The sequence below is a fragment of the Lepidochelys kempii genome, chromosome 1 (genome assembly GCF_965140265.1).
Source record: "Lepidochelys kempii isolate rLepKem1 chromosome 1, rLepKem1.hap2, whole genome shotgun sequence".
NCBI lineage: Eukaryota > Metazoa > Chordata > Testudines > Cheloniidae > Lepidochelys > Lepidochelys kempii.
The window spans coordinates 213018319-213032291 of record NC_133256.1 but is presented as its reverse complement, the minus strand read 5'-3'; positions in this window follow the sequence as shown (position 1 = coordinate 213032291).

The window sequence follows — 13973 nt, the reverse complement described above, 5'->3', positions numbered from 1 at the left end:
ATAGTTCAAGAGCACTGATGATCTCTTCTGACATGGCCAAATATGTGTGAGGGTAGGGGGAGGTAAATGAATACTTGTGTGTGATTGAGCTGCATTTCATTAACACAGAGAACACAAATGGCATATGCCTAGTTTGGGGTTTAAAAGCCTTTCCCTCTGCAATTCTGTACTTCTCCCCTCTCTGTCTCTCAGATTCTTCTGCTCCAGCTCCTGCATGGGGGCTCATAGCAGGGTGCCATAAACATAAAGGGAAGGGTAACAACCTTCCTATATATAGTACTATAAAATCCCTTCTGGCCAGAGGCACAAAATCCTTTTACCTGTAAAGGGTTAAGAAGCTCAGGTAACCTGGCTGGCACCTGACCAAAAGGACCAATAAGGGGACAAGATACTTTCAAATTCGGGGCGGGGGGGGGAGTTTTTAGTCTGTCTGTTCTTTGTGCTTGCTGGACACAGATCAAGGAAGCAAGCAATCCAACTCCATTAGAATCAGATTGTGTTAACTTATTTTTGTTTTGGCTTGTGATTTTCTCTGTGCTGAGAGAAAGTTGTATTCCTGGTTTTCTTTTTGTAACTTTAAAGTCTGGCCCAGGGGGAAATCCTCTGTGTTTTTTAATCTGATTGCCCTGTAAGATTATATTCCATTCTAATTTTACAGAGGTGATTCTTTTACCTTTTTTCTTTCTAATAAAGTTCTGTTTCTTTTAGAATCTGATTGGGGTTTTTTTGTGTGTGTCCTAAAAAAACCCAAGGTTGGTCTGTGCTCATCTTGTTTATTCTCAAGCCTCCCCAGGAAAAGGGGTGATGGGGCTTTGGGGGATATTAGGGAGGAGTAGGAACTCCAAGTGGTCCTTTCCCTGAGTTTGTATAAATCACTTGGTGGTGGCAGTGTACCCTCCAAGGGCAAAGAATTTGTGCCTTGGGGAAGTTTTAACCTAAGCTGGTAGAAATAAGCATAGAGGGTCTTTCATACAGGTCCCCACATCTGTATCCTAGAGTTCAGAGTCAGGAGGGAACCCTGAAACAGGGATTTTAGGGATCTTCTGTTTGGCTTTGCTCATAGCAGTGAGGGTCTTGGCTGCCAACTGTCAGTCTGAGCAAAGTAGATATTGAGAGACAAGCTCTGTGCTGGCATATTCCTTGAGTGCAGGAGAGTAAATCTCATGGGCTGTAAATCAGTGAAGAAGTGCATATGATTAGCTCCTCTGAAAATCAGGCCACTTATTTAGATACCTAATTATGTCTTTATGGGGCAGGGCATGGACACCAGATTAATTCTTTTACATTCTCACCCCCCCCACACACACACACACCCAAACCCATGGTGAAAACAGCTCTTCCACTGGCTTGTCCTCCATGCTCTGGAAACAACCCTTTGCAGAGTCTCCAGGGTCAACTGCAGCTGACAAGCTTCTGGCATAACAACCCCAACTGGCCACATCACCTAAGAGCCAGAAGGGGTGTAGGGGCCTCCCGAACAAATATGAAACACAGACTTTCTGGTGGACCCCTACAGAATCATGAATTTGGGGTCTAAATCACTGGCTCCAGCCTCATGGGCCCAAACACATCCCCTGATGTGAGCATTCCTCTGGGCTGATACTCTCATCAAATTTCCTGTCCATAGTGTAAGGTGTTTCTTGTCTTCCTTGTGAAGATTCCAGATCTTTGCACTTTCTTCCTAAGTATCTGATTTTTCTGCTTTGGAGTCTAACTTGGAAAATGGGATTTTTCTGCTTTGTGGTCAGTGCAAACATTACCTGTGTTCAACCCAGATGTTGGAAATAAGGATGTTTTCAATTGCTATATTTTGTGACTCTTTAGAGAGTCAAGATTTTCAGTGTTTGGGGGGGGGGCGTATTAAGTTCAAAATGTTAATTTTAAGATGACTTTTAACAAGAAAAAATATTTGACATGTTACATATAACATAACATGTTATTCTAATACTATAATAGACATTGTGCCCGATGGCATAACTGCGGGTAGAACTTGGCCTTTTATGTCCCTAAAAGGCATAATATATTGATTTGTAAAACTGCATTGCAATTTACTTTTTAGGGGTATATCATATTGTTATATTATTTTGGCTTTAAGTTTTTCAGATCTCCCTTGTACTATGTAGACAGCATGATAACCTCACTCAGCACCAGGAAATTACCCATGGTAAGAATGGAAGCCTGTTGCAGTGCTTAACTATCCTGACAGTCAGAAAGTTTTTCCTAATATCTACCCCAAATCTCCCTTGCTGCAGATTAAATTGATTACTTCTTGCCCTATCTTCTGTGAACATGGAGAGCAGTCGATCACAAGCCTCTTTATAACAGCCCTTAACATATCTGAAGACTGTTATCTGGTCGCCCCTCAGTCTTCTTTTCTCTAGATCAGGGGTTGGCAACCTTCAGCACGCGGCCCATCAGGGTAACCCGCTGGCAGGCTGCAAGACATTTTGCTTACATTGACCATCCGCAGGCACGGCTCCCTGCAGCTCTTAGTGACTGCGGTTCACTGTTCCCGGCCAATGGGAGATGTGGGACGTGGTAGCCAGCACATCCCTGTGGCCCGCTGCTTCCTGCAGCTCCCATTGGCCAGGAACGGCGAACCGGAGCCACTGGGAGCTGCGCGAGGGCATGCTTGCAGACAGTCAACATAAACAGAATGTCTCGTGGCCCACCACCAGATTACCCTGATGGGCCGCATGCCAAAGGTTGCCAACCCCTGCTCTAGACTAAGCATGCCCAGTCCTTTCAACCTTTCCTCATAGGTCACATTATCATTTTTGGTGCTTTCCTCCGGACTCCCTCCAATATGTCCACTTCTTTCCTAAATGTGCCACCCAGAAATGGACTCCGCCCTGGAGCTTAGGCCTCACCAGTGCTGAATACAGAGGGATGGTTACTTCTGGTGTCTTACATACAACACTCCTGTTAATACACCCAAAAATATTAGACTTTTTTCTAACTCCATCACAGTGTTGGCTCATATTTGTTCCCCTTTTTAAAGATCAGTACTATGTTTGCCCGTCTCCAGTCCTCTGGACTCCCCCTGGAGTTCTGAAAGATATTTCCTAATGGTTCCAAGATTGCTTCAGCTAGTTCCTTAAGTACTCTAAGATGAATTTCCTCAGGCCCTGCTCACGGGAATACATCTAACTTATCTATTATTTATCCTGTTCTTTCCCTGTTTTGGCTTGTGTTTGTTTCCCCTTGCTGTTAATATTAATTGTGTTTAAGTATTTGGTACAAATTATCTATTTAGTGAAGACAGAGGCAAAATAGGCATTAAACACCTCAGCCTTCTTGATATTGTCTGCTATTAGATGTCCTTTATGCTAAGTCGAGGACCTACACTTTCCTTCATCTTTCTCTTGCACCTAATATATTTACAGAAACACTTTTTATTAACTTTTATGTCCTTTGCTAGGTATAATTCATTTTGTGCCTTGACCTCTCTGTTTTTGTTCCTACATGCTTGTGCCATTGTTTTGTACTCATCCTTCACGGTTTCTCCATGTTCTATTTTTTGTACAATTTCTTTTTTATATTCAGTTTGTTAAAGAGCTCTTGATGGGGCCATATTTGCTTCTTCCTATCTTTCCTTCTGTAACGGGGTCTACAAAACCCATACAGAGAACAGGCAGAAGGGGGAGGGGAGCCTCTCCTTCCTAAGGGGAAGCAGCCTGATCACACCCCCATGCAGCTGCCACAACTGCCAGTCATGGAGGCACAGACCCACAGCTGCAAACAATAGGGAAAACAGGGCCTGCTATAAAAGGAGAGAGCTCAGAGAAGGAAGGGAGGCAGAAAGGCCTGGGATAGCAAAGGAGTAACACCCCTGCAGCAGGCTGCCTCCAGAAATGTATCTCAAAGGGACTGAAACAGACCATTCATCCTAATTAGAGGCCAGGGGCTAACCAAAGAAAGTCAGGGGGCAACAGAGATTCATGAAAGACCACAGCAAGGACTGGTGACACCTTCACATCATGATAATTTGCTCTTGTGCTTTTAATATTGTCTCTTTGAGAAACTGCCAGCTTTCCTAGACTCCCTTTTCCCTTAGATTTTCTTCCCATGGGGTATTACCTACCAGTTCTCTGAATTTGTTAAAGTTGACTTTTTAAAAATCCATTGTCCTTATTCTGTTCCTTACAATCCTGAAATCTATCATTTCATGATTCCTTTCACACAAGTTATTTTCCACCTTCAGATTCACAACTAATTCCTCCCAGTTAGTCAGACATTTTAGATTTTACTCTATCTTCCTGGTTACTTTCTCCACTTTCTGAAACAACAAGTTGCCCCCAATTGTTAGGATATACATATACGTAAAGGCCTGTACTTGAAGAATTTAGGTATATGTTTATCATTTAGCTAGTTATATAGCTCTATAACTATAAAAGAAAGAATAAAAATCACTCTCTACCTGTGTAAGGGCTTTCTCTCACTGTGACAGTCTGAGGCCCTGTTCTTAAGCTAAGGCCTCAATTTTAAATAATGGTAAGACAAACAGCTGTCAAAGATGGTCCTGCCTCAGTATAATGTGGATGACTTCTTGACAATATTCTTGACTATATTTCTGTGATTCTATTATTCTGTGAGTTAGCCTTGGCTCAAGGAAGGTGTGCTGCATAGGATTCCAGGAGCTGACCCTCAATTCTTGTCTTACCTCGTCTGCTGACTGGTGTTATTAATAAAGGCCGTTCACTTCAGAACTTTTACTGTTCTTCAAGGACTCCCACTCAAACAAATATCATTCCCTGAAGAGGATGGCAGACCTGGGATTAGAATATCTGGAGGAATGGAATATAAAGTTACAGGGAATATACATGAGGGTTAAAGCTTACTTCATGACACATGGAAGCCCAAGAGAGATTCTTCAACTGCTAGAATCCATGTTATGGTTGGGATGAATTCTGGTGAGCTTATTAGCATGTGTGTAGATTCTTTTATTCTTTTTCATGTTCTCTTTCTAATGCTTTTACCTTAAGAATAAAATAGGCTTGCATAGAAAGAACTGTGTGGTACTTATACCTGTTAATAATCACTGTTATCAGTCGCTGAAGAGAAAGCAAGCAGGTGTTCTTGGGCTGCGTGTCTCTTCTGGGGAATAACACAGTAAAGCCAGGAAACTGTGCAGCCTGGAAATACCCTGGTGAGAAGGGACTGACACATAGGTCTCCACCAAAAAAAGCAATGGCTGAGGGGCTGCAAGCCTGAGAGCAGGTGCCCTTGTTGGACCACTGAGGGAGAAATACAGGTCCTGTTGCCTTGAACTGTAGCAGTGGCATCATATGGGACTACACAGACTATAGAAGATTTTAAGGGATCTTAGAATGGAACTGAAGAAGAGGAAAATCCAAGTGATCTCAGAGACCCTACTGGTCCAGTGAATGTGAGAAGGCAGCAAGCAGAAAATACTGGAAGTGAACTGTTGGCTGCACAACTGGGTCACATTCCAGAGGAGGATGGGATTGTATCAGTGGATGGCTGCATCACAGATGTAGGGGGGCTAGTCTTGGTTGGAGACTAGTTGGAAGGGCATGAAATTGCTAACTAAGGTGGAAGGTACTCAAGGTGCAAAAGCAGTAGAAACTCAAAGCAAAAAGACCCAAACCCTGTGGAGCCAGTAGAACCATCTCTGTTCAGGGATGATTCCGCATTGACAGCTACTTTTTTAGAAATGTCAGTTAGCTGGTCTTAATCCATTTATCATGTGTTTCATTGGCACTATATAGTGCTAGTTTTCTATCCCAATGTTATCAGGTAGTAAGACAAACACCTGAAAAGAGCCTGGTCCACATACCTTTGACTCTCTTGGCCTGCATGCCTAAGTCACTTGGTTGTTTTTGAAAATTTATCTACAGTGTTTAAATATATAATCATCTACGATTTATTCTGCATGTCTCCAACCTCACTGAGTGTGAATCATAGAATCATAGAATATCAGGGTTGGAAGGGACCCCTGAAGGTCATCTAGTCCAACCCCCTGCTCGAAGCAGGACCAATTCCCAGTTAAATCATTCCAGCCAGGGCTTTGTCAAGCCTGACCTTAAAAACCTCTAAGGAAGGAGATTCTACCACCTCCCTAGGTAACGCATTCCAGTGTTTCACCACCCTCTTAGTGAAAAAGTTTTTCCTAATATCCAATCTAAACCTCCCCCACTGCAACTTGAGACCATTACTCCTCGTTCTGTCATCTGCTACCATTGAGAACAGTCTAGAGCCATCCTCTTTGGAACCCCCTTTCAGGTAGTTGAAAGCAGCTATCAAATCCCCCCTCATTCTTCTCTTCTGCAGGCTAAACAATCCCAGCTCCCTCAGCCTCTCCTCATAAGTCATGTGTTCTAGACCCCTAATAATTTTTGTTGCCCTTCGCTGGACTCTCTCCAATTTATCCACATCCTTCTTGTAGCGTGGGGCCCAAAACTGGACACAGTACTCCAGTACTTCATTTATGAAGATATTGAATAAAACCGGCCCCAGGACCGACCCTTGAGGCACTCCACTTGATACCGGCTGCCAACTAGACATGGAGCCATTGATCACTACCCGTTGAGCCCGACAATTTAGCCAGCTTTCTACCCACCTTATAGTGCATTCATCCAGCCCATACTTCCTTAACTTGCTGACAAGAATACTATGGGAGACCGTGTCAAAAGCTTTGCTAAAGTCAAGAAACAATACATCCACTGCTTTCCCTTCATCCACAGAACCAGTAATATCATCATAAAAGGCGATTAGATTAGTCAGGCATGACCTTCCCTTGGTGAATCCATGCTGGCTGTTCCTGATCACTTTCCTCTCATGCAAGTGCTTCAGGATTGATTCTTTGAGGACCTGCTCCATGATTTTTCCAGGGACTGAGGTGAGGCTGACTGGCCTGTAGTTCCCAGGATCTTCCTTCTTCCCTTTTTTAAAGATTGGCACTACATTAGCCTTTTTCCAGTCATCCGGGACTTCCCCGGTTCGCCACGAGTTTTCAAAGATAATGGCCAGTGGCTCTGCAATCACAGCCGCCAATTCCTTCAGCACTCTCGGATGCAACTCGTCCGGCCCCATGGACTTGTGCACGTCCAGCTTTTCTAAATAGTCCCTAACCGCCTCTATCTCCACAGAGGGCTGGCCATCTCTTCCGCATTTTGTGATGCCCAGCGCAGCAGTCTGGGAGCTGACCTTGTTAGTGAAAACAGAGGCAAAAAAAGCATTGAGTACATTAGCTTTTTCCACATCCTCTGTCACTAGGTTGCCTCCCTCATTCAGCAAGGAAGAGATGTCCTGCTCCTCTGGCAGCTTTCCTGCTACTGAGCTAGGAAACTGGCCTTTTATAGTCCAACTTCCTGCCCTGTCCTTCTGCCTCTGGCGAGGCGGCCGCAGGGGGCATGGTTCTGCCCACCAGGGGGTGATTTTGAGTCTTTCCCCTTCTAACAGGGCAGGAGGCCGCGCCTCCTCACTACACCCTCCTCTGGACTTTCTCCAAATTGTTCACATCTTTCCAGAAGTGTGGTGCCCAGAAATGGACACAATATTCCAGTTGAGGCCTTATCAGTGCTGAGTAGAGTGAAGAATTACTTTGTCTTGCTTTCAGTACTCCAGCTAATACATCCCAGATTGACATTGGGTTTTTTTGCAACAGTATTACATTGACTCATATTTAGTCTGTGATCCACTATAACCCTTAGATCCTTTTCTTCAATACTTCTTCCTAGGCAGTCATTTTCCATTTTTGCATTTGTGCAACTGGTTATTTCTTCCTAAGTTAAGTACTTTCCTTTTGTCCTTATTGAATTTCATTGTGTTTATTTCAGACCATTTCTCCAGTCAACATCATTTTGAATTCTAATCCTGTTCTCCAAAGCACTTGCAACCTCTCCCAACTTAGAATCATAGAATCATAGACTATCAGGGTTAGAAGGGACCTCAGGAGGTCATCTCGTCCAACCCCCTGCTCAAAGCAGGACTAAATCATCTAAATCATCCCAGCCAGGGCTTTGTCAAGTGAAGAGTGAGGGGGGATTTGATAGCAGCCTACAGCTACCTGAAGGGGGGTTCCAAAGAGGATGGAGCTTGGCTGTTCTCAGTGGTGGCAGATGATAGAACAAGGAGCAAGGGTTTCAAGTTGCAGTAGGGAAGGTCTAGGCTGGATATTAGAAAACACTATTTCACTAGGAGGGTGGTGAAGCACTGGAATGGGTTGCCTAGGGAGGTGGTGGAATCTCCATCCTTAGAGGTTTTTGAGGCCCGGCTTGACAAAGCCCTGGCTGGGATTATTTAGTTGGTGTTGGTCCTGCTTTGAGTAGGGGGTTGTACTATCTAACCTCCTGAGGTCTCTTCCAACCCTGATATTCTATGATTCTATTATTCTATGCTGAAGAAAACCAGCCCCAGGACTGACCCCTGGGGCACTCCGCTTGATACCGGCTGCAAACTAGACATCGAGCCGTTGATCACTCCCCATTGAGACCAACAATCTAGCCAGCTTTCTATCCACCTTATAGTCCATTCATCCAATCCATACTTTTTAACTTGCTGGCAAGAATACTGTGGGATATATCACATCCACTTTTTCCCCCATATCCACAGAGCCAGTTATTTCATTGTAGAAGGCAACCAGGTTGGTCAGGCATGACTTGCCCTTGGTGAATCCATGTTGACTGTTCCTGATCACTGTCCTCTCCTCCAAGTGCTTCAAAACGGTTTCCTTGAGGACCTTCTCCATGATTCTTCCAGGGACTGAGGTAAGGCTGACCAGTCTGTAGTTCCCTGGGTTCTCCTTCTTTCCTTTTTTAAAGATGGGCACTGTATTTGCCTTTTTCCAATTGTCCAGGACCTCCCCTGATCACCACAAGTTTTCAAAGATAATGGCCAATGGCTCTGCAATCACATCACCCAATTCCCTCAACACCCTCGGATGCATTAGATCTGGACTCATGGATTTGTGCATGTCCAGCTTTTATAAATAGTTGTTAACCTGTTCTTTCACCCCTGAGGGCATTTTCACCTCTTCCCCATACTGTGTTGCCCAGGACAGCAGTGTGGGAGCTGACCTTGTCTGTGAAGACCGAGGCAAAAAAAGCATTGAGTACTTCAGCTTTTTCCACATCATCTGTCACTAGGTTGCCTCCCCCATTCATTAAGGATCCCACCCTTTACCTGACCTTTTTCTTGTTGCTAACATACCTGTAGAAACCCTTCTTGTTACCCTTCACATCACTTGCTAGCTGCAACTCCAGTTGTGTTTTGGTCTTCCTGATTACACCTCTGCATGCTCAAGCAATGTTTTTATACTCCTCCTTAATCATCTGTCCAAATTTCCATTTCTTGTAGGCTTCCTTTTTGTTTTTAAGCTCACAGAAGATTTCACTGTTAAACCAAACTCATCTCCTGCCATATTTGCTATTCTTTCTGCACATTGGGATGGATTGTTCCTGTGCCCTCAATAAGGCTTCTTTAAAATACAGCCAGCTCTCCTGGACTCCTTCCCCCTCATATTAGCTTCCCAGGGGATCCTGCCCATAAGTTCCCTAAGGTAGTCAAAGTCTGCTTTTCTGAAGTCCAGGGTCCATATTTTGCTACTCTCCCTTCTTCCTTTTCATAAACATCAAAGTATTGAATGAAAGATTTGTATTCGGTCAGGTATTGCAGGGATTCAGGCACCTTCTTAAAGTGGATCCATCTGAAAAGTTGTTTTCCATTTTTCAATATTTTACTGATTTTAGAGATCATATTTCTAAATGGAAGATTTTTTAAGTGTGACCACTGTACTTAATGTCTGCACTAATGATCTGGAAGAGAGTGTAAGCAACGTGTTAATAAAAATTTAAAATTATTCTAAATTGTTCTGAATCCTAGAAAAGTCAGGGAAACAATTCAAAAGAACAGAGAGATGTTAGCAATGCGTATGAATAATAACCAAATGAAATCTATCATATGCATCACCTTATACAACAATCACAGCTCAGATCAGCTGCATTCAGCAGGCTAATGGTACCTAGAGATAAACTCTTGGGCCCTCTATGCATGCCAATTTCTGTAAAGGGTCCTCAGCTCTAAGTTGTTTCCCTTTTAATTCTGCTAGAGCCTGAGTTTACTGACCATAGGAGCATGGTGCAGAACTCGTTTTATCACTCTTGTGTTAGCTTGAGAGGAGTCTTCTGCAAGAATGGGCTTCAGAGAGTGTTTCTGAATCATTTCTATCAAACTATTGTGAGGAATAAAACTGCTTGAAAATGGGAGAAACCTTGCTAAAATTTTCATAATAAATTTGTCATGTTTTGGTTCACACAAAAATATGAAAATTAGAAGATTTTCAACTACATCTATAAATAAATATATAAATAAATTGCATTAATTTTACAAGTACATTTTCTTGAAAAAATTGTCCCTGTTTTTCATAGAAAACTTGCAAAATTTGACATTTTTTTTATTGGCTCCAGAAATTATTTACTTAAGGGAGAAACAGTCTATTGGTAACTCGAGCTGCAAGTAGGATATTTTTATGATTTTTATTTTCATAGAGTTTGCAGTGTTATCAGTTAGAACTTAATAAACAATTCTTTGATGTTGCTCAAGAAGAAAGAAAAATATAAATCATTCCCTGTGATGGGGTGTGCCAGGACCATTGTGGCACCCTGGTGGTAGCCTCATGATCCTACCGCACCCTGCCCCAGGAAAGGAGCAGCAAAGGTGGGTCCTCCAGACCTACCTTGAGGCGCTACATAGAAGCAGCCAATCAGAGCCCAGCGGGCTCAGATAAAAGGAACTGCAGGGCCCAAGCAGGTCACTCCTCAGGGTAAGCAGGGAGGAAAGGGAGCATCTACTACAAGCATCTACTACATGCTTGTGGCTTCCACCACTGGCCGTCTGCTGCTTGCTTGTGCATTAAAAATTGGGATGGGGGTAGAGGGTAATAGGTGCCTATATAAGAAAAAGCCCCCAAAATCGGGACTGTCCCTACAAAATCAGGACATCTGGTGACCCTACTCTCAATGGGGGACAGAACAAAGCAGCTCTGCCAAGGAACCTCTGGCAGAGGCTTGCAGAGTACCCGCAGGAAAGTTTCCTAAAGATCTCTCTGGTGGATTCCTGTGAAATCTCGGTGTGTATCAACACCCTGCTCCACTGTACTGCCTAGCTGCACGGGGATATGCCCAACACACAGAAACACAGCCAGCTTTGTACATTTCTCTGCCCTCAACCCACCTCTGCACTTCAGAAAGCAAAAACCGCTTACCGGGGTCTCCTCTCCTACTTCTTGCTTGCTGGAAAGTGACTGCCGAGGCTGGCTAGATACCTCCGGAGCGGAGAACATCTCCTGACTGCATGCAGTACCGGATGACCCCGCCATGGGCTCCACATTGTCTTCTGCCTCCATCTCTTCATCAATGACTTCCTCTTCTGGGTTAGGTGCAGTTTCCATCAGCTCCAGCCCCACTGAAGTATCCATGGTGCTCTTGGCCATGGAGGTGGGGCCACCGAGGTCAGCATTCAATGCCTTATACAAATGGCAGGTCTGGGGTGCAGCATCGGAGTGACAGTTTGTCTCCCACACTTTCTGGTACGTGTGCCTCAGCTCCTTCACCTTTGCTCTGCACTGCATCATGTCCCGATCATAGCCCTTTTCCCACAAGCTGTGTGCAATCTGGCCATAGGTATTGAAATTCCTATGGCTGGAGCACTCTGGAGTTGGGGGGGCTGGGGCCACGTGCAGCCAACTTCCTGAACTCCGGAGCTGGGGGGTGGGGAGGGGTGGGGCTCCACACCACTTGCCATCCCATGCTCCGGGGATGGAGCCGTGCACCGCCCGCCTTCCCGTACCTCCTTTGGTGCTGGGAGGCTAGCCGTGGGACTGGGCCAGTGGCCATGGTGGATGGGGGCGGCTCTGGGCTCCGGTGTGGTGGGGGCTTGGCTCTGGCACGGCTTTGGGCAGAAGGGGCAGGGCTGGGGGTAGCCTCCCTCAGCCAGAAGTTCACATGGCCCCCATGCTGCCATGGTCATCTGGAAGGATGCAATGTGAGCTCTCACACCGAGCAAACAGAAAGCGGGATTTCAAAAATTCCCAGGGCTTCAAAGGGGGAGGGGCAGAAGGTGTTTACCTGGCTGCAGAGCAGTGGAATTGAAACTCCTGACCAGAGCGGTCAAGATGGGCATTGTGGGATGCCTTCTGGAGGTCAATTAAAGTGATAAAATCAAGTGTGGTGTCTACCCTGGCTCTTGGCGACAAAACTTTTGGATAAAAACCCTTACAACTCTTTTTGAGGTGGTTTTATTATGCTTCTGAAACTGAGTTCCATCGCCGAAAGTGGCTTTGCGGTGTGTACACCTCCACTGTTTTGTCGCCAAAAGCTGCCTTTTGCAAAAAAAAACTTGGCAGTGTAGACAACCCCAACACTCAACTCTCCTTAGTCCCAGAATCCCTTACTCACAAAAGAAAATCCTCTCTTCTCACAATCCTCTGTTTCAAACTGTGTCCATCCTGCACATCTGGAGGATGGTGTGGATTGCACTCTCAGCAAATTTGCGGATGATACTAAACTGGGAGGAGTGGTAGATATGCTGGAGGGGAGGGATAGGATACAGAAGGACCTAGACCAATTGGAGGATTGGGCCAAAAGAAATCTGATGAGGTTCAATAAGGATAAGTGCAGGGTCCTGCACTTAGGATGGAAGAATCCAATGCACCGCTACAGACTAGGGACCGAATGGCTAGGCAGCAGTTCTGCGGAAAAGGACCTAGGGGTGACAGTGGACGAGAAGCTGGATATGAGTCAGCAGTGTGCCCTTGTTGCCAAGAAGGCCAATGGCATTTTGGGATGTATAAGTAGGGGCATAGCGAGCAGATCGAGGGACGTGATCGTTCCCCTCTATTCGACATTGGTGAGGCCTCATCTGGAGTACTGTGTCCAGTTTTGGGCCCCACACTTCAAGAAGGATGTGGATAAATTGGAGAGAGTCCAGCGAAGGGCAACAAAAATGATTAGGGGACTGGAACACATGAGTTATGAGGAGAGGCTGAGGGAGCTGGGATTGTTTAGCCTGCAGAAGAGAAGAATGAGGGGGGATTTGGTAGCTGCTTTCAACTACCTGAAAGGGGGTTCCAAAGAGGATGGCTCTAGACTGTTCTCAATGGTAGCAGATGACAGAACGAGGAGTAATGGTCTCAAGTTGCAGTGGGGGAGGTTTAGATTGGATATTAGGAAAAACTTTTTCACTAAGAGGGTGGTGAAACACTGGAATGCGTTACCTAGGGAGGTGGTAGAATCTCCTTCCTTAGAGGTTTTTAAGGTCAGGCTTGACAAAGCCCTGGCTGGGATGATTTAACTGGGAATTGGTCCTGCTTTGAGCAGGGGGTTGGACTAGATGACCTTCTGGGGTCCCTTCCAACCCTGATATTCTATGATTCTATTCTATGATTCTATGATTCTATGCTGCCAGAGCCCGGAGCTGAAGGAGATGGCTGCCCGACCAGAGGACCAGAAGAGTTACTTGAATTGCCAGAGACCAGCAATGTTGACGAACTGCCAGGGCTGCCATTGGCTGTTTACCCTGGAACCCAGATGCCCCAGGCTGGGGAGGGTAGGAAAGAGCCCAGGGATGCCGAATAGGGTTCAGCTGCAGAGTTTTTGTGAACTGGCCAGCATGTTCTGGGTGGATCCCCCTGACCTAGTGGCGAACTAATAGGGCCCTGGGCTGGGATGCAGTGGAGTGGGAGGGCCTGTGTCCCCCTACGCTGGGCACCCCACCTGTGAAGGGTGGCCACCTCCCCACTAATAGGCCAAGAGGCCTGAATTGCTCAGGCTCCTGCCGGAGCTAGGGTGCCAGGCGCATTTGCTGTCGCTTCCAGTTGGGAGCTAATTCCTCGCCCTGAACTGCTGGGCTGTATCGCATGGACTCAGCCTGAGCTATAAACTGTGAATTGCCCTGATTGAGGGATTGGGGCGGAAAGACTAATTAAGCCCTAGGCTGATTGTTGGCCAGGC